Consider the following 19,581-nt stretch of genomic DNA (forward strand, 5'->3'; position numbering starts at 1 on the left):
ATGTAGGTGACTTTAAATCAGGAAGTATACTGAAAAAGAAAACAGAAACTAGCGCATGGTTTCTGCTCCAGAGGCAAGCAGACACGTGTGTGACAATGAGGATTGACATGGCCCTTAGCTGCTCTCCACCGCGCTTTGTCCAGGGAAGGGACCTTCTCCCTGGTGTGGAGTAGCCAGAGACAGAAGGGAAGGCACTTTCCCCAGGTCCCAGCTAGGAAAGAAGGTGGCCCAATGCTGTGGTTTCCTCCAGCCTAAGCTCCAGAAGGAATAGCTGGGCAGCAGGAAAGCTTCCTCACTCTCAATCCTAACCTCTGCTTCTGCTGGTGAAATCAGTCTGGGTAATCTCTTTGTGGTTTTGTTACTGATTGCTCTGGATACCACATTGGCTGGATGTCTCATACATCCTAAGTTTATATTAAATGAAAAAATTCCAGCTTGGGGGTTGTTTTTCCCCATAATTAATATTTATTCCCTGAGGTCCCATGCAACTCCCTTTCCTGAGTGCTTGGCAGATGCTGGGGTTCACTGCAGATGCTCACACAGGGGTGGACCAGGTGATGTGAGGAAGCTTTGGGAGGCCTGTTGATAAATGTTTGTCAGTGGAACAGACAGCTCACTGTGGCTCCCATTTACAAGCTTCTTAAACTAGCTTCTAAACTAGCTTTTAACAAAGAAAATGTGTCAAAGTACCAATAAAACTGCTCTAATAAGCCCTCCATAGCAAACTCCTAATTGAAGCTCATAAAGAGAGCTCTAAACAGTATTTAAAGTGCAAAGAAAACATATTGGTCCTCAAGGCAAACAAGTAGATGTGGTGCTGATGCTTTTTATTTGACCAACATGAAAGCTGCAGAGCACAAAAATGTAGGTGTGGGATGTGTGTGGTTAGAAAGCTGATTATTGGACTTAGAGGCAGGTCTAAAACTTCTCCTTCAACAAACAGGCAGTTCAGCTCCAGTGCATTTAACCTGCCCAGAAAGTTGAACAAATGCCCATTTCACTTGTACCCTTTCCCACACACATGGATGTACCCGCAAATGCGGGACAGAGCATGCATGCATTTCATTGACTACTTGCTGATTTACTTTTGTATTTCAGCTACTGCAAATTATGCTTCACCTCTCCGTGCTCTTGTGCCACAGTTTAGGCTCTCCATATCAGCATGGAAACTGGAATTACTCTGCATCCCACCGAGGTCATGCAGTGACTCTGTGGCTCCTGCTGAAAGCATCTGGAGGGCTTCTAAACAGTCCCCTTTGAGAGCTCCCCATGAGTTACAATGGTAAACCTCCTCCAAATCCACAGGTTTTTCTGCAGCCTAAGGAAAAGAAGCACACACAGATGTTAAAGAGGAGGGAGAAGGAAAGGAAAATATGCCTGAGAACGGTGTTGTTTGGGAGAGAACATAGCATTCATGGCAACCCATCCAGGCCTCACTGCAACTCCTGCCCCATGAAGAAGCAAAACTAAAACACATTTTCCTCCTGGTTGTCTATCCAGCTATGAGCTCTACAGAATGATCTTCCCAACAAAGAGTTATTTCTTTGCTCTTCCAGCTGTTGCAGCGCTTGCTCCCACTGAAGGCAATGAGATTGTGATGGCAGGGTTATCAAATGTCCCGCTGGACAGGACGCAGCCCAGGGTGTGCAGGTGCCACTAAAGCACCTCAGGGAGCTCCAGCCATGCTCCAGCATGGCCCGTGGTCCCCCTGGCTGGTGGTGGGAGGCAGACGGAGCAGCTGGGCAGCCACGTGTGGAGGGGACTGGGGATGGGAGTCGGGGGGGGCCGGGAGAGCTAAAAATACCATGGGATGAAATTTTGGGATCAAAGGAGAGGAAATAACAGACTTTGACGATGAGGAAGGAGAGAAAGGAAGACTTAGAAGACACCATTAAAGTCTTTGAACAAGCACTCAGACCTTGAACAGCACATTGGGGCTGTGAGGCCAATACACCTGGTGGTGGCATCTCCTCACCTCTGCCTTCCTCAAGCTCTTTTCAAGGAGGAGCTGCATTAAAATCCATTGTGCTGCTGATGAAACACTGTGGTTTTGCCTCAAGTAATTCACTGGTTTCCACAAAACTAAAGGCATTTTTTATAGGTAAAAGCTGTCATTTCACTGTGCTAAGCTGTTTCTGCCATAAAAAAGGTGTGATTTCACTTCCTGCACATGTGTGAAAATTTAGGATGTGTTCCAGTATAAAAGAACTTGTTGCCACATGAAAAGCTGTGTTTTTAACAGCATTTGCAAAATCTCACCCTTGACCAAATCTGTCAGTTCTCACAGAATCTTGAAGACCAGACCATGACTTGGTTTTCTGTGAGTGCACAGAAGTGTTAAAATACTGCAGGATAGGAAAAACAAAGAAGATGGAAAAGAAGAAGAAAAATAAGAAGAAAACAAAACAATAAGAAGGAAAAGAAGGAAAAGGAAAAGGAAAAGGAAAAGGAAAAGGAAAAGGAAAAGGAAAAGGAAAAGGAAAAGGAAAAGGAAAAGGAAAAGGAAAAGGAAAAGGAAAAGGAAAAGGAAAAGGAAAAGGAAAAGGAAACCATATATGCAGGGACGTGACACAATTTTAAGGGTGAAATTTACAAAGAATTTCAGTGGTATGAAGAGCATCTACCTCAGATAAGGCAGTTTTCCTGGAAGATTAAGATTCTCTTACCCTTCATTCAGGAGGCAATGGGAGCCTGGACACCTCATGGGACTGGTATGCTAGAGAAGGAGGGGAGGAGTCCTTCCCTGAGGCACTCTGCCCACCTTAGGGATGCTGCAGGCTTCCTGTTGCACCCAGAACCTGGAGGACAGAACAGCAGGTTCAAGTGGATGATGTAAGACAAACAAATCTGAGTTTCCTTAAAATCAGCCACGTACTTCTGGTGAGGATGGACTCAAAAGTCTCTCCACGTACTGAGAATCCACAGACTGGGATGCATCATGTGGAATAAGGTTAAGAGAATAAATGTTTGGTGAAAGCTCTCAGGCCATCAGCACATCCTCTGAAATCATCATAAGACCGAAATAGTTTCTCATTTTCAGCTACAAGTCTAGAAATACTAAAACACAAAAGGCTGATAAAATTATTTGGTTACTGCAAACTGAACACTTCTGAAGCAGAGAATGGAATGCAGCTGTTTCTCCACATTGAGGGGGAAAAAAAGTAAAATGGGAATTTTAGACATTTATTTACTTCAAAGTAGCCTTGTTCTCTGTGATACCCATGTTGTACATATGGCCTACAGTATATTCTTCAGTGTCTTGCTAATACTCAGATGTACTCAATAATGCTTTATAATGCTTCACTGGGAAGTTTAAGAAATTATTTAAAACACTATGAAACAGCCAAGGCACTGTAATGGAATTCACCAAAATCAGCAAGAAGTTCTCCTTTTCAGTTGCAATTGTGAGTCCTAATAAAAAGTAAAATCAATAGAGAGCTTTGGATGAAGCTGTGAATCAGCTCTTCAAAACAGGTGCAGAACAGTGAGTTAGTCTAGGGCTGAAGTCAATTAGACCCACTCAGACTTGGTCAATTAGTCATTCTTTTGATCTGTCAATCTATCAGAAAAGAAAAAAAAATGCTCATTTTTACACAGTTCTTTAGCTCCAGGGAAGGGGGGTCCTCTCTTAGTGCTGAAGCAGAAAAACTTGTCTGGATTTCTTTATCTTTTCTGTCTCACACATTCTTGGGCTTCCTGCAGGAGGACAGGCTTGCAGATGCTCAGATGGAATACTGAGGAACAGGTTCCTGGAAGGCACTGGGGGCAGAGCTTCAGGATATTAAAGGAGAGTAATCTGATGTTAAAGCAGCATCAGCATCAGTGATGAGGCACCTAAACTTCCACACACTGCAGCCAGTGAGCTTGCTTCCTCAGCAAATGCACCCGGGGAATGAGCTGGGATGTGTCATATAAAAAGCCCCCACAAAAAAATGCTGCATAAACAGACTGGGCTTTATAACTGGAAATGACACAGGGAAGAGCATGGAGAAGTGGGCCCAAAGGAAAGGTATAGAATTGCCCTAATGAGTTCCCTGGGGTTCCTGTCTCCAGGTACAAGCAAGAAAATCACCCCAGCTTCCCTCCCCATCACTCCCTTCCTGGAGCTGCCTGGCATGGCAATTTCCAGCTCCTCAGGGAAACTCTCTCTGCCAAAGAAAAAGTAATAAACTCCAACTTTGCATGTTGAATATTCATTTTTTTAAACTTTTTTTTTAAGTTGTACTTATCTTGCAAGGTAAGTAGTTGTATCCTATAAGTTAGTATTTATCCTCTGAGAGAATAAAGGAGTTTCCCTGCTACTGTTAAATTAATGGAAGCGCCCAAGCAGAACTGCTATTTTAGACTAGCCAATTCTGCATGCTTAGACAAAGCCTAAGACTTTTAATAGATAAAATAATCATAAATGTGTTTCCCAAAGTAGACCCAAAGCAGATTCAAGGATTATTTATGGTAATGCACATAGAATTTTGCATTTGAACACAAAGTACAGTCTGCCTCACTGAAACTATTGGTAGAACTGTGGATTAATTTCCTGCGCCTTGGCATAGTAATGTGTACTCGAAACCACACGGACCTGTAACTTCAGACCACAGCTATTCCTGTGAAGAACAAAGCACTGGATGCCTTGAGGATGGCATCAACACAATAGTGAAGGCCTGAGCTGCTGGAGACAAGCCAAAGAACATAAATTGAGAGACATTTTACTGTCCTAATATGTTGGAACCTGTATGCAGAGCTGACCCTTTCTAGGGTGATTTGAAAAGCACGTGGCTTTGGATTATTTTGGTGGATTAGGTATTTCACTGAACTGTCTGTTTTAGCAGGTTCTAATTAAATATCAAAGAATAAAATTCTACCATGTTTTTAAATATTTTAAATATTTGTGTATTGTGGGATAAATGAAACAACTTGTAGAGTGAAAACTTGTTCCTACTGAAATGAGTAGGAGTTTTCCTTTTGCAATTTCATATTGACTTCTAAAACGGCAGAATTTCATCCTTGAGAAAATATCTCAAGACATAAATACCTTGAGAAAATACCTTTTTTCATCCTTGAAAAAGTACAGTGTGACCTTTCTTCCTACTAAAGGACTCTGGAACAAAAAAAAACCATTATACCTTTTTAGCAATAAATATATTTCATATGGGGTCCTTTAGAACTGAGGAGACAGAAGCCACATTACCACAATAAGGTTTCCGTATTTGTTCCCCATACAATTTGTAGGAAAGCTGCCACACAGTGTCTGTTGAACCTGACTGTCTCATCATTTGGTTTTTATCTCTGCGTGGACCCAGCCCTGACAGACCCAACGTGTAATACAGATGACCCTAATAAACTGCAGTTAGCGTATCAATTTTTGGGTAAGCAAGAGCTGGTATAGTTGCAGTGGGCTGGTTCCTAGTGCAAATGAGCAGCCTTCAAACATGTTCTTGTGCTTCTTCGCTGACAAGGAACACCTTGCCATAAGCCAAACAGAAAGGAGAGGAGGGCACAGGCGCAGGAAAGTGGTGGAACCACTTTGTGACAGCAAATTGGCCATGGCCCTGCTACCCCTCCAGCTGTGCCCACCTGCCCTGCAGGATGGGGTGGGCCAGGTGAAGGGGTGGCTGGCCGCCAGCTGGAGTGGCCCCCTCGTCCTTTCCCCCATTCTGTGGCAGTCACAGGGGCCAGCCGTGCACAGGATAAAACATGCCACCTTCCCTGCTGAGTCAGCAGTCACTTGTGCCCTTGTCACCTGCCCTTTACCACTCCAGAAAGAAATTTTCCAGGTCAGTTGTGATTTGCCAACAGATGAGAGGCCAGTGAGATTGTCTAAGGGCACTCTGCCCGAATTCATCGGCAGATATATTCCTTTATGTTGAAGAAGTCTTGTGTCTCCTGACTTGTGTGCCAAGAGTGGCTGGTCAGTTATCTCTCTGGGATAACTTTGGAATGCTATCAGGAAAGTGCTGGGCCTCCTGGGATCTGACCTGATGCCACAGGATGTGACTGCACAATTCCCCTTGGCTTTGGTCAAACCCTCATGACTCTGCTGAGGTCAGGAAACCCACAGGCACATCTCTAGTGGTTCTAGGACTGGCATGTTTTTATGTGCAAATGCACAGAAAGGCCAGAGCCACACAACAGATTTTAAGTACACAACCATCCTACTATTTGCTTCTGGAGGTCTGAGCCCAAAATTCCTTTCCTGTGAACTGCACTTGACTGCCCATCCATCCCCTCAGAGATGGGAAGTCCGTGTGTCCCAGTATTTCCTGCACTTAAAATCCCTGGGCATCCAAGAGCGTGCTGCTAAAGGTAGTGGGAAGTAAGAACAGTCCCAAATCTGTCCCCATCCATAAAGGATTTCTCACCCACCTGTGTTGGGGGATGCAGATGTCCCCCTCAAAGCTGTTGTATGACTAGAAGGCAGGAACGTTTCTCACTAATGTGAGATCCTGGCAGGCAGAGTGTGTAGCACCTACACCAGAAGCAAACAAAGATCTGCTAACTGTGCTGAGCAGCTGAACCTGCAGCTCCTGAGTCTTCTCACCATAAGGGGCAGAAGTGGTCAAGCTTCTCATCTGAAAACAGGACGGCTATCTCCAGCACTGCTCCAGGGAAAATGTAGTGTTGCATATTTCAATATTAAGCTGGAGATTTTCAGTGCCCCCACAAAATTGAATAGTGGTGGAAATAATTAGTTAAAATCTGCAACAATTATTGAAAACCTGAGAGAAGGCAGATTGCCTTTTTGCTCTCTCTACTTCTACTACTCTAAATCCTGAATTGCTTATGAGCTTATAATAGTGTATAAACTGGTGGCAGACACAGCTGTTAGCACTATTGGGGCAGCTGCCACTTTGCAGACGACCCCATTTACAGGAGTTAGTGCAGAAACATCTCCCCACTCCTGATCTTATAGTTGTTCTGGAAGGTGGAATAAGAAAGCAGTCTACAACATTTGCAAAACAAATGTCTCTCTTTGCAGTTGCAAGCTGTAGTTCCACTGAGGGTTTTATCAATATACACATTTCCTAAAGGCTACCATACTGCACACTGACATTTCAGCATCAGCAGAAGTCTCTGCACAGAGTCAGTCTCAGAAGCAGCAGAAGTGGGAACTCGCTTTTGCCAGCCCCTGGGGAGGGAGCTGTTCCATGAATTTTGTACATATAGAAGTTGTTGATAAGCCCTCTTGCAACATCAATGCCTTTCCCATAGGCACTGGAGTAACCACTTCCTTTCTTCTAGTTTGCAGCTGCCTGTTTAACTCAAGACAGAGAGCAGAGATTAAGACCAGCTTAATAGGAGAGAACACCTGGAGCAGAGCCTGTTAGCAGCTCCTGCATCCCCAGGAACAGCTCTGTGAAATGAAAAAGTCATGGCAAGGTCCATTCCTTTGACAGGGAACAGTGACATGATCCTAATTGCTATGGGGAATGGAGTGAGCCTCCTGGTCTCTCCACAGAGAGCTTGACCACTATAAATTTTTATTCTTGTGGCATTTTACTTTCCTGTGCTCACAAAGTTCTGCATTTGTTGACTCTGTGTCAGCTGATTAATTGGGTATTAGCAATGCTTTGGGTGAAATCCTGGTCCTGCCAAGCGGGAGGGGAATTACGCCAATGAATAAACTCAGGGCTTTAAATTGAATTCTCAAACTTTTACTTTATATATGACAGAGAGTGGGACAGGATCTCATGGTAATTCACAAACAGGAATGTACTTCCTAATTGTTGCGCCCATCTATGGATATGCTAGATATATTTCACATATTTAAAAAAGAGGAATAATTTGAGGAATAATTTTCCTTGGATTTGAAGATTATATGACAATGTGCAATGCAGTGTGGAAAAGTCCTTGGCTACCTCCTGTAGGAAGTATGTGTTATGTTATTTATTTCTCAGGGATATGAAAAGAGAGCCCAGCCAGGGAGAGCCAGGGCTGCTGCCTTTGTTTGTGCCTGAGTCAGACCTGGCGAGCGCGCTGCGAGGACTTGCTCTGTCTAATTTCAGTAGCCAGGCTGATGCATGATACACTTCCTTTGGCAGTCAAGTCTCATTTTTCCTGCTCCCCTCTACGTGCAACTGTTCATTTCTGCATGCTGTTTGCCAGCCCTTACCTGAGGAGGCAAGTATGCATGTGGGGACTATGCGTGTTTTAGACTGAAAACAAAAATGACCTTCTCCTGGAAAAGATGTGTTGGTACTTTTTTTAAGCTGGATTGTTATTGTTATTTTGGTTACAGCATGGCTCCCCAGGCCAGCCCCAGCGCCAGGGCAAGGAGTTGCGAATGGGGAGCAGAAGAGAGCAGCCAGGAACTGCTTTTGTTGCCTCTTCCTGCCAGAGAAAATGTATCCTGAACTGCCTGCAGGCAGGGAAACACCTCATCACTACCTGCTGCAGAGCAGGGACTGGAGATGAGAAGCTGCATTTAGTGAAGGCAGAGATGGTGTGGGATAAAACATCCCTGGCTTTCCTGAGTACAGAAAATACAGAGTGAGCCTTAACACTCCCGACCCCATTCAGGTATCCCCCAATTACATCTTCAGGTAATGAAGCCACATGCCTCCAGTTTGCTCCTCCACAATTCACTTTTGTTTCTATTTTTCAGGGCCTGAGGCTGTAGGGTACCCTTGAATCTCAGGCCTAGAGGGATTGTCTTGTCTGACCAAAATGTGAAGACAGGTAACTAACATTCTATATGGAGTTTGGAGTTAAACACTGATGCAATGCAGGATTTGAAAAATATAAAAGCTAAAATCCTAAAAAGCTTCAGCAGAAGTGACTGAGAGCCACTTCAAGGGCTGAGAAGAGCACTGATGTTCACCTGACAGGTTACAAATGAATAATGTCAGTATTCCCAGCAAGACACTGGCAAGGGAAACACCAGACCACGCTTGTTTTGTCAGCTTTCCTGATCAGACCAATAAACACACTACCTTCCAATAAAGTTTCTGTGAGAGCAACTCTCCCACTCAGAAAGATGCAGTTGTTTAGGGTGGCATGGAAGCAGTAAAAACAGAGTCATCAGGGAGCCCTTCAGCTCTACCCACTAGTTAAACCCCAGTGATGCAACATTAAGCACATGCCTAAAGGATATCTTAAAGAGTAGGTCCCCATAATATTTGCATTTATTTCTTTAAGCCAGATAAATCTTCATCACTCTAAAAATTACTACTCAGCTAGGCTCCAGAATTGTACACAGTTTCTTCTAATTGCCTTCCTTCATTGCTTCTTAAAGTAATCACATCTACATTTTCAATCAATGACCTGTGATTTTATTTTGACCAGGTTTCTTCTTTCACCCAATGATTTCTTTTTGCTGTTGTGTTCCAAGATACCTTCCCACTGGAGTTGGAAATTATGGGACTGTTCTTCCAATTACTGTGTGAATTTAGGTTTTTAAAATATTCAAAAATATTTGTACTCTATGAGTTTGACAGGCAAGAAAAACCTGGGGAAAAAAAAAGGAAACAAAAAAAGAAGAAAATAAGAAAAAAAGAGTGAAATAACAGCAACACAACAGTTTCATAAATTTGGAAAGACTTGGAAAGACGGTTTCTTGCCAGTGTGTTTTTATTAACTGTTATATAGGAAATGAGGCTCAAAGTATTGAAAAGATGGTGGGAGAGCAGGATCAGGTAAACAGATTGCAAAGCCACTCCAGACAAGTTTAAATTGGTCCATTGAAGAATCAGGCTTCACATGCCTGAGAATCAATAACCGAGAATCACCACTGGCTATAAAAATCCTCACAACTAACCAGTAATAACCAGTAATGACCATTTGATTCTTTTTTTTTTCTTCCCACCATAAAACACACTGAAAGAAACAAAGAAAACACACATATGAGTTCATGCTGTCAGCAGCCTGCAGGAGTTTCTGCCTGTCAGACCAGCGCTTTGCTGGCTTTCCCCTGGGATGCCAGGCCTGTTGGCATAAGCAGACTTGCAAGGACTCCCAGAGCAACAAGTGCAGGAGATTCTGAAGGGTACTACTGCCTCTGACAACTCTATAAACAACACGCTTGAAAGTAAAACAGACCTGAGGTGGTTTGGGAGGGAGAAGCCATTGGTGAAATCTGTCTTTCTGTTTGGGTTTTGTTACTATGGTTTTAGGACTAGTTACAGTAGTTGGTCATCTAATATCTTTCACAGAAAGTGCTTATTTTCCAGTTAAATTTTCCCTTTGATTTCCTTGTAAACCATCCTCGGCCCTTCCAATCAAACCCTAGTAATTTTGCATCATTTGCATATTAATCCTTCTTTCTGTACTTATTCCACAGATTTTTCATTTGAAATTAAAAGTGATTATTTTGTTGCTCTGTCATTTTCACCTGAAAAAAACCCCTATATTAATTTTTATATGCTATAAATAACAAAACATATTCTTGGATTCAATAGCAGAATTATTATTCAATCTTGGAATTTTTCTGCCATTCAAGAAGCCTCAAGTTGTACCCTGGTGGTTCCCCCTATCAGAAGAAGATTGTGATTGCATTCTACCCATGTAGTTGATAAGGGACCACATATTACTCAGGGTATTTCTATAAACAGCAGGTTTTGAATGCCCTGAAATACAGTGATAGAGGAATAGGATGTGAGTCATAATGAAGATTCTTTTTTACATGTTTAATTAGACTGTTGCATGGCTTGTTGTTTTTCTTTTTTCCTTTTCTTCTTGGGGAAGTAAATTATGACCTGCACATACAGAAATCATATGTAGATAAGAAAATGCTTCTCAGTTTACTGTCAAGGAAGGAATTAGCAGAGAAAGGAAGAAAAGAATGAAGGAAGGAAGGAAGGAGGGAGGGAAGAAGGAAAAATTAGCAATTGAGATGTGAATTAATCTCTAGTTTTCTGTTACAAAAAACCTCAGTAGAATTAGGAACAGGAGGGCCCTGAGCTGCCTGTTTATTGTTCAAGGTGACAAACATTTTTGCACATCTTTCTGCTTTTACTGGCTGCTCTGTGCTGAGTGCCCATGTCAGCAGGCAGATTTCAGGGGCACAATATATGTAACGGGCAGTCGCAGAGGGAACTGGTGGAGCGCTGTCAGATATTTCACAGAGTCACAGGGAGTGCTGAGTTGGAAGGGACCCACAAGGATCATCGAACCCAGCTCCTGGCCCTGCACAGCGCCGTGCCCGAGAGTCACACCAGGTGCCTGGGAGCGTTGTCCAAGGGCCTCCTGAACTGTGTCATGGCTGGTGCTGCGACCCCTTCCCTGGGGAACCTGTTCAGTCCCCAGCCACTCTCTGGGAGAAGAAACTTTCGCTAAAATCCAAACTAAACCTTCCTGACACAACCTCAGGCCACTCCCTTGGGTCCTGTCACTGATTACCAAGGACAGGAGATCGGTGCCTGCCCCTCCTGTTCCCCTCAGGTGGAAGCTGTAACTGCGTGAGGTGTCCCCTCAGTCTCCTGAAAGCATGAGCATGTGCTGTGATGCACAGGTGGGTCCATCACTGGAACTTCAAACGCTTTATAGAAGCACCTCAATGATTCACAGCCACGTGGGCTTTCATTTGAAAGCCCTCCTTATTTTTATAGTGGCAAAGAAGAGTCACAGTTGTGTTGGGGTAGGGCTGTTTTTAAGAGACTCACTGGAAGATTGTCAGATGATTCTTTGAAATATAATCTGAGACGTGTTTCTGGGAGCGGAGCTATTGCACTCTTGCTATGTAGCAACCTAGCTTCAATTTGGTATTGTGATAGAAAGACACATTCCTTTGGTTTTTGTTAGTTTGCCCAGGAAAAAAAAAATTGTACTCTTTCTGCGGCCTTCAGAAGTGACCTAGTCCTTTTTCAGGATATAATAAAGGAAATAATTAAAGTCCTGGGAAAGGTTTGTTATGGAATTGCTGTTTCTCTAGAGCCAGATCAAGTAATAAAGTATTTTACTAGGATACAAAAGGCTCTGGTAATTTAAGAGAGGAGCAAAGTTTTTTCCAATATAATTTCAGATTATATCATCTCTCAGGAATCCTTTGTGACTGGTCTTCTATTTAAAGAGAAATAGCCCCAAACTAATAGGATACTTGACCCCCAATTATAAATTGTTCTACTGTCATAGTCAGTACTATTTTTTATTACTGCTCATGTTTTTTTAATTTCTCTTTCAAATAAATCTAGTCTTTCCACTGTTTTCACCAAACGTGGGCCAAAAGAATCATTTTTTGATTCCAAATTCTGAAAACCTAATGTCTCAGGAGCTGGTTCCACAAACTCTTCCTCTGTGTTATTTTTAATCTTGGGAAAAAGGATCTGTGGCAACAGCCAAATCTTCTGTTTCCTGGGGTAAGTATCCACCGTCAATAGATCCCTACCCCTGCAGAGAACCTTCAGTTACTTTCCTGTGTTTATGAAAAGGATTGTGGCGGATTTTTTTTGTTTATTTCTGAGCGCCCTGTCGAAACTGTAAGATTTGTCCTGAGGCAATAGCTCTACTAGCACGTGGATGCATGTATTTATTTGTCTGACATTGCTGACCATATTTGTGAGAAAGGCAGCAAGAATAATGTCACAAGAAGTTTGTGAGAGCTCTTTGCCTGGGGCCACCCATCCCCTGCAGCTCCCTCCCAGTTACACACACTTTCCATACAGCAACACAGATGCAGGCCTCAAAATAGGTATTGTGGGGAGGGGCTTGCCTTAAATGTGGTGATTTTTCCTAGCTCTTTGGCTTATTTCTTGCAGCATTAACATTTGAAATAATCTGTTTGTTAGATTTCTGAGCCAATGATGATATTAAAGTTGTAATCATGATGTGCACCTAAACCTGACATAGCAGCGCATTCTAAATACCAGCTAAGCCAGCTTCAGCTGCTAAATAGGATCAATTCAGTGCAGCACAGTATTAACTGAACAATTATTGCTTGTGGTCCGGGTATTATTCTATGTAGTTCCCTTATTCAACAGCATAATTGTGTGTCCTGCATTATGGACCGGCTGCTTCTGTTTCTGCAATGCCCATAAAATGTCAAGGAATTTCCAAATGTAGAAGATAGGCACAGACTTTTTTCCCCAAATCTGGATGTTGTAAAATAATCATATTTGTTTAATTTTACCTACTGCCTTCTTCACCACCAAAAGAAGAGATGTATGTTTCTGTTCTCAGGTCTAAGCAGAGGGCTGAACCAAGGCAGCTGGGGAAGTGCTCAGTTTGGGAAAAACCCACATTGGTCCTCCTCAAGAAAGGTCAGAGAGTAAATCCTGTGTCCTGTAAACCAATTCTGAACCTGGACATCACCAAGTAAAGCAGCTCAGAGCATGCTGTCTTTTAAGGAAAAAAATTGTAGATTCTCATATTTAGTTGCCTTTCCATGTAAACCCAAATTTGACTCTTTTAACCCCATCTTCCCATTTCAACCCATTTAAGCTACTTTGGAGGTTGTTTTTTCAAGATTAACTTGCTAGAGTCTCTGCCATATTACAAAAATACAAAGTGGCATCTCACACTCCCTGCGAAGGGAATTGATGGGCCTGTCAAGGATTTTTTTCTGCTGGGTTAAAAATATTGTAATTTGAGAATTAGTACAGACTATTATATACCAATAGTCTGATTTTTTTTAATGTAATTGGTTTCGGTGGTGGTTAAAGGAGACTCACAGCTATGCAAGAATAGGTGCTAAATCTACTTTGCCTACAGAAAATTTATTCTGCTTTGGAAAGTCCCAGTTGAATTTTGAAATTACTTTACAAGTTCACAGGCTGCTTTTGTCAGTCTAATATCTGCAGTGCTTTGCAGAGAAATCTGTTTCTTGTGTCAGTTTCCTACAATTGCAATCTCATCTCCTCTAGCACCACTAATGCCCTTGATATTAACTATAACAAGTGAAGAAGTAGCTGCAGCTGCACTTCATCCCCATTGTACTTCATAATGGCTCACTTTACCTACAACCCTCCAAAGCTTTTCCATGAAAAAAATTTGGGTAAAATGTTAAAAAAAAAACCAGACTGTTTAAAACCAACCTTGTGTTGTTGTACCACATCCAAAACTGAGAACAGCCATTAGCTGGCCTGTCAACCAGACCTTTGTTTGGGCAGAGTTGTTCTGGACAGTCTGGAGTGCTCCTCTGATATTTTTGCATGACAGTGTCTGTGATTACACCTCTGTCTTGTCCACAGAAGTTATCTGAGGTGAGGTACTCTAAACTGCTGTTAAGACTGCATATTCATCATATTCATAGAGCTTTGCAGATTTAAATGAACTTATCAACACCTATGTCAGCTGGGAAAAAATCCTTTTATTACCATCAACATCTCAGAGGTGGCAGAGGTGAAGCCAGAGATGCTAAGACCTGCATTTCTAACACATCTGTCTGAAATTGCAGAACAAGACACACAAACAGAATTTTTAACAACCTTATATATAAATGGCAAAATAGTGTTGCCATTATGTATCTCCCCTAATTTCAATAAGCGTTTGAATAGTGTCTGTGAGATGAAGGACTCTCTCTGCCTCTGGCATTTGTTATAAAAAATAAAAATACTTTTGCAAGGGGCTTTTAGAAATTATCAAGAAATATCCCAAATCTCTTTCTAAATAAGAAAAATAAAGTCATAGTATTACAATTTTTTAAACAAATACAAATATTTCAAAAAAAGTTTTCAAGAAAATTTTTATTCTCTGGGATAGAATTACTCTGTGAGAAAACCACCTTTGTAAAGCCAAGATCCCCCATCTCACCTTGGATGGGGAGATGTCGGGTCAAGTTCCTCATCTGAACCATTGCCCTACCCAACTAGACTACTAAGCTTCTTTTTAATATGCCTATTGTTTTATTTTCTCCTCTCTCCCTTGAAAAAAAAAAAAAAGGAAGAAAGATCTCATATTCTTTCTACACTGGAATGAAAACAAATTTTGAAACCGCAACATTTTTCACAAAACAGAATTCTTGTTTTCTGGCCAGCCCTATTACTTATTATTGTTGACCTTTCAGAGACTCCAGTTTGAAACTTTTAGCTAAGTTTCAGAGGGAATCAGTGCCAGAGCTGCAGTCAGCTCTTCAAAATCCCCAACTGCCCATTCTGCTAGCTCTCTCACACCAAAGATGCCTCCCCTCCCCAGAAACAGCCCAGGAAGAAAAACCACTAATGATCTTCACTCTTGCAAAGAAAGCCATCTGAGTTTTGCATTTGGGCAACAAGAACTTCTTCTGTCCTTTCCCATAATAACCTGCTCAGATATTTTTTAAGCAGCTGTAACCAATGCCGTCCTCAATAAAGCAAATGAAGGAGAGGAAAAACGCGCCACGGCACATTTGACAGTCAGACACCTAGAAGAGAAGTTGGTTCAGGCCCCAGGGGACACAACATCAGTGCTCTGCTGCCTGGAGCTCCCCACTCTGACTGGAGTTGGAAAGTGTCATGTTTTTTACACCTTTCTCTCACAAGTGCTCCCCCGAGGCAGATGCTGCTGTGTTTAACATTAGGGAAGCTCAGGATGAGCATGACATCATTGTGATGTCATTTCTCCTGTCCCTGGGGCACGGGGAAGCAGAATTTCCACACACACTGCAGTACCCAGGAGCATCCTAAGGCAGCGACGCTTTTAAAGCGTCTCTCGTCCTCTCACATCCACAAGGCTGGCGTGAGCATCCAGGCCAGATTTACACTCCCCATTTTATTAGCACATCAGGCTGGGACATACCCTGTAGCAGAGATGTATGGAATTTAAGTGACTGTGTTACTTGGCAAAAGGAAATTTCTCTGAGAAGCTAAAGATCTGAGGGTTTTTACAGAAAGCATTTTTTTTCCCCCCTGAAGAAAGGTCAGAATTGAAGCATTTGGAATGGTCTAACACATTTCCCAGATCTGTCTGACACACAGTCCTGTTCCCATCTTGCTAACCACTAGTCCTCCTCCACCTCATCCTTTGTTGGAAGCTTAAGAACATCTTGTGCATGTACACATAGCTAGAAAGATGCTGAAGCCTTCAAAATAGTCTGTTGACTTGGAAAGGAATAGGGCAGGCAGTGCTTTTTTTCTTGGATCCTCTCCATAACGAGCATTTGATTAAAATGTTCTTGGCACCTCCCTTTTTTTCCATCCAGCAAATAAAGTCTCTTTGAATAAGTGTAGTTCTCCTGTATCAAAACTCAGCACCTTTTAGAGAAAACTTTGTTTGCTCCAGCAAAATGGGTCAGGATAATGAAGCACACTAAGGATTGAGTGAACAGTGAAATTAGGGGTCATGCCCATTCCTGATGGAATGCAATTACCTGAACCAACAGTCAAGGGCTGAATTCAACCTCTTAAAACATATAGGACTGGATCACTCTTAGGCAAGAGCCCAGAAAATTTCTGCCCTGCCAACTGAAAGCAAAATCGGAGCATGATCTTGTTCTTACTGCATATGCCTAAACATACAGTGAAAAATACTTGGGGCCCTCTTGAGCTGGCCCCAGGTAAGACAGACCTGATGGGTTTTTAAAACTTTAGGGGGAAGCATTTTGTGAACAACAGCAACAAAAAAACAACTAGAAAACCTGCCTGCAGTCAGTCTCCAGGAAACTGAGTCCTGGACATTCAGAACCAAATACAGATCACTTGTACATGGCCAGAACTCCACTGGTGTTGGTCATTTACCTTGGGTCTGACTGTGTCCCTGTAGGATCCTTGCATGTAAATGTGGGGCTCAAGACCTGGATGGTTTTAAGTCATTTGCCCCTTCTGTAAATTATAAATTCTGTAAGAGAGATTTCTTCTTTCTAACAGAGTGGCTTTCATATCAAAGGACTACTTTTGCTGTGTCATGCTTTTTAGTCAACTCAGAGGACACTACATGTCTGGCTTATATTTGGCATGTCCTCCTTGCAAAAGAAAGGTAATTCCCTGTGACTCACCACAGCTTAGAAAAAGTGTGCTGTGAACTGGCTTTGTCTTAGAAAAGACAAAACATTTCAGTGAGCAATGGTCTGTTAAAAAGACCTATCCTCTGGAGAATAGCTTTTCCATAAAGAGAAGGTGGCCACTGGAGAGGAAAAGTAGGAGGAGAGGTGCAGAGCATTGTCAGATGTTGAAACCACATGCTGGTTATAAATCACAGAGATATCCTTGGCTGTGATGAGGCTTGGACTCAGAACAATTCCCAACAAGGGGTTCTAGATGCGTGTTATTTCAGGATCTTATCTTGATGAATGGATGATGGCACTTCAGTGGATATTGCATTAGCCATTCTGCACTTTTACTGCTAATTGGCTGTAGGGTAAAGACAAATTGTCTCCTTTCCCCTCTGAACAGTGTCAAGATTAAACAGTGAAAGGACATGGAAAGAATAATTGCTTAAGGCTCTGGCGTGATGTTTTCTCCTGTACAAACATACAATTAGGCTGTCTTAACCTCCCAATGTAGCAATAAACACCACTTCACAAACTAATTTACAGGCAAAAGTCAGAGACGGGGCTGGAGCTGCGCTCTGGAAGGCGAGGGCCCTGTCATTCAGCCAAAGGGGCAGTTCCGCTAATTTAAGCCAGCAAAAATCTTTGTGTGCTTTCCTCCAACTCAAATGAGACTGAAATAAAGTCTATACATTTGAATCATTGAGCAAACTAGCTAATAAAAACTGCTTTTCTGACTGGTCATAAAAAAAGAATGTAATTGGTCATACTCAAGAATCTACTCAGAACAGGGAAGCAAGGGGAGCAAGGTCTTAATAATATTGACTTTTCTAACACTTTGACATTTTTCTGCCTCCATCACTATCTGTCAGTCAGTAACACGTATGGACAGGAACTGCCAGCACACATTTCTTCAGCCAGGCTGACAGCAGGCCTGGGCTTGCACGAGAGACACTGCACTGTTCATGCACCCCACGCTGCCCTCCTCTCACTGAGGGGTCACTCAAACCACATTCAGTGCTCTGTTTGCAAAGACAGGACCAGCTTTTAGTCCCTAAGTGCAAAGAGCAGTACAAACTGTGGAATAGGAATGGGCAAACCGTGGCATGGGTTCAGAAGGAAAGCTACCCCAGGTACCCTCCAGACTGGGGTCCCACACCCATCCCTGGGTCACACTGGGCACCTCTTGCAGCCACAGGCATTGCCTTGACTGAACAGCCACTGAGCCACATACAACTGGACAAAATTCTAAAGAGGTCCTACAAGGTTCCTGGACCCTAAAGCTTTCTGCTCCATTTTCCCTGACTTAGGTGAAAAAAGCCCCAAAGCCACCACAGCCTGAGTGAGCTGCTCCAGTCTCCTGTATAAACCTGGTGTTAGGACACAGGCATTGCCTAAAACCCAAGTCATGTTGTTTTCCCAGTGAATTCAGATTGAAAGAGCAAAGCTGGGTTATCTAGCCAGGGTTAGGAATGTACTTTATTTGGCAATGCTGGACCATCTGTGCTAGATCAAACCTGTGCTAGACCAAGAAATCCACCATGTAAACTTTGAAGACGTAAATAATCCCAGCTGTTACCTATGAGCCCTGTGGCGCAGATTCTCTGTGAACCTGACTGGAATCATAGTGTCACTGGTTACACTGGAAGGAATCCTGTCCATCCAGTCCTTTGGATTCTGACTTCAAATATGTCCTAGTTTCAGGTTTCAGTTCCTGTCTCAGGTAGCAGATGGAGCTCCCCTCATCCCCACTGCATCTCTGTGCTTGGATTCTGCTCAGGTGAAGCTGAGGCTCTTCTCCAATCACCTCTGAGTCACAACAGACTTCTGGGATGGTGTGTGTGGGGAGATGAGCATCCTGTTCCCAGAACTGGTATTTCTGGCCATGAACATTCGTTTCTCTGGCATCCATCCTAAGGGGGGAAGAACCTAGGGAATTCAGCTTCCTGTGAAGTTGGAAAAGTGGCTGGACTAAACTCTTTAGGTCTTAGGTTCTCTATTCAGGAGAAACAAATCATACACTGTATAAAGAAGCAACACAAAAATACTGCCTTCCTCAAGGGGATCTGCTCACTGGCTTAGGCAACGTGCATCACGTGTTATTCACCACATTCATCACTGACCATTCACTGCAGTATCATCTCTCTTTTCATCTCAGCCTGCACCATAGGTATTTTCACTTTCCATGACAAGTCAGGACAACCAATAGTTTTGCCACTTGCAAAGCCATAAAGTAATGACCTTTGTCAGCCCTCTTTGTGTCAGCTTCACAAAAGTATGGGCAGCTTTATTTCTTTCGTTTATTTCCTCCCATAAACTGTCAGTGTGGCCCACTGTCCATTGTCTTTTCTAATGTGTCCCCTACGGGTAAATATGACTCCAGATGAAAATAACATTTTGCTGAGACTCCTAACCAGCCCTTTCTGTAAGGCTCTGCCTGGTTTTGTCAAAACCGGTATCACTTTCTTCACTAAAGTACCTTTGAAAAGCAACAGCACCTTTATTCTCGAAGGTGAGCCAGCTCTAGCTGTGCTGCTGAGAGACCACAGTCTTTCCATTCTTTCACAGCCTCCAACAGTATAACAAACAATAAGGTTACCAGAGGGTATGCAGCTTAGCATGTAAAAAAACCCCTAATCAGATATCTTTATTTCCCATAAACACTTACAGCTGCAGCTTCTCTGCCAAAAATGAAGGGTGGGTTTTCCAATAGGGTTGCTAAATTCAGCATCTCACTGGGAAATTTCAGT

At 42.8% G+C, this 19,581-nt stretch overlaps 1 long non-coding RNA gene across 1 annotated transcript in view; it reads right to left on the reverse strand.

Annotated features, from left to right (window-relative positions):
• Positions 1-1,109: 1,109 nt before the first annotated feature.
• LOC134416649 (uncharacterized) overlaps positions 1,110-19,581 on the reverse strand; it is a 90,859-nt gene continuing 72,387 nt past the window's right edge. Inside the window, exon 4 of the long non-coding RNA XR_010027309.1 lies at positions 1,110-1,318. This is a non-coding gene — a long non-coding RNA (uncharacterized LOC134416649). The remainder of the gene's footprint in view (positions 1,319-19,581) is intronic.

This window comes from Melospiza melodia, chromosome 3, assembly GCF_035770615.1.
Source record: "Melospiza melodia melodia isolate bMelMel2 chromosome 3, bMelMel2.pri, whole genome shotgun sequence".
Taxonomy (NCBI): domain Eukaryota; kingdom Metazoa; phylum Chordata; class Aves; order Passeriformes; family Passerellidae; genus Melospiza; species Melospiza melodia.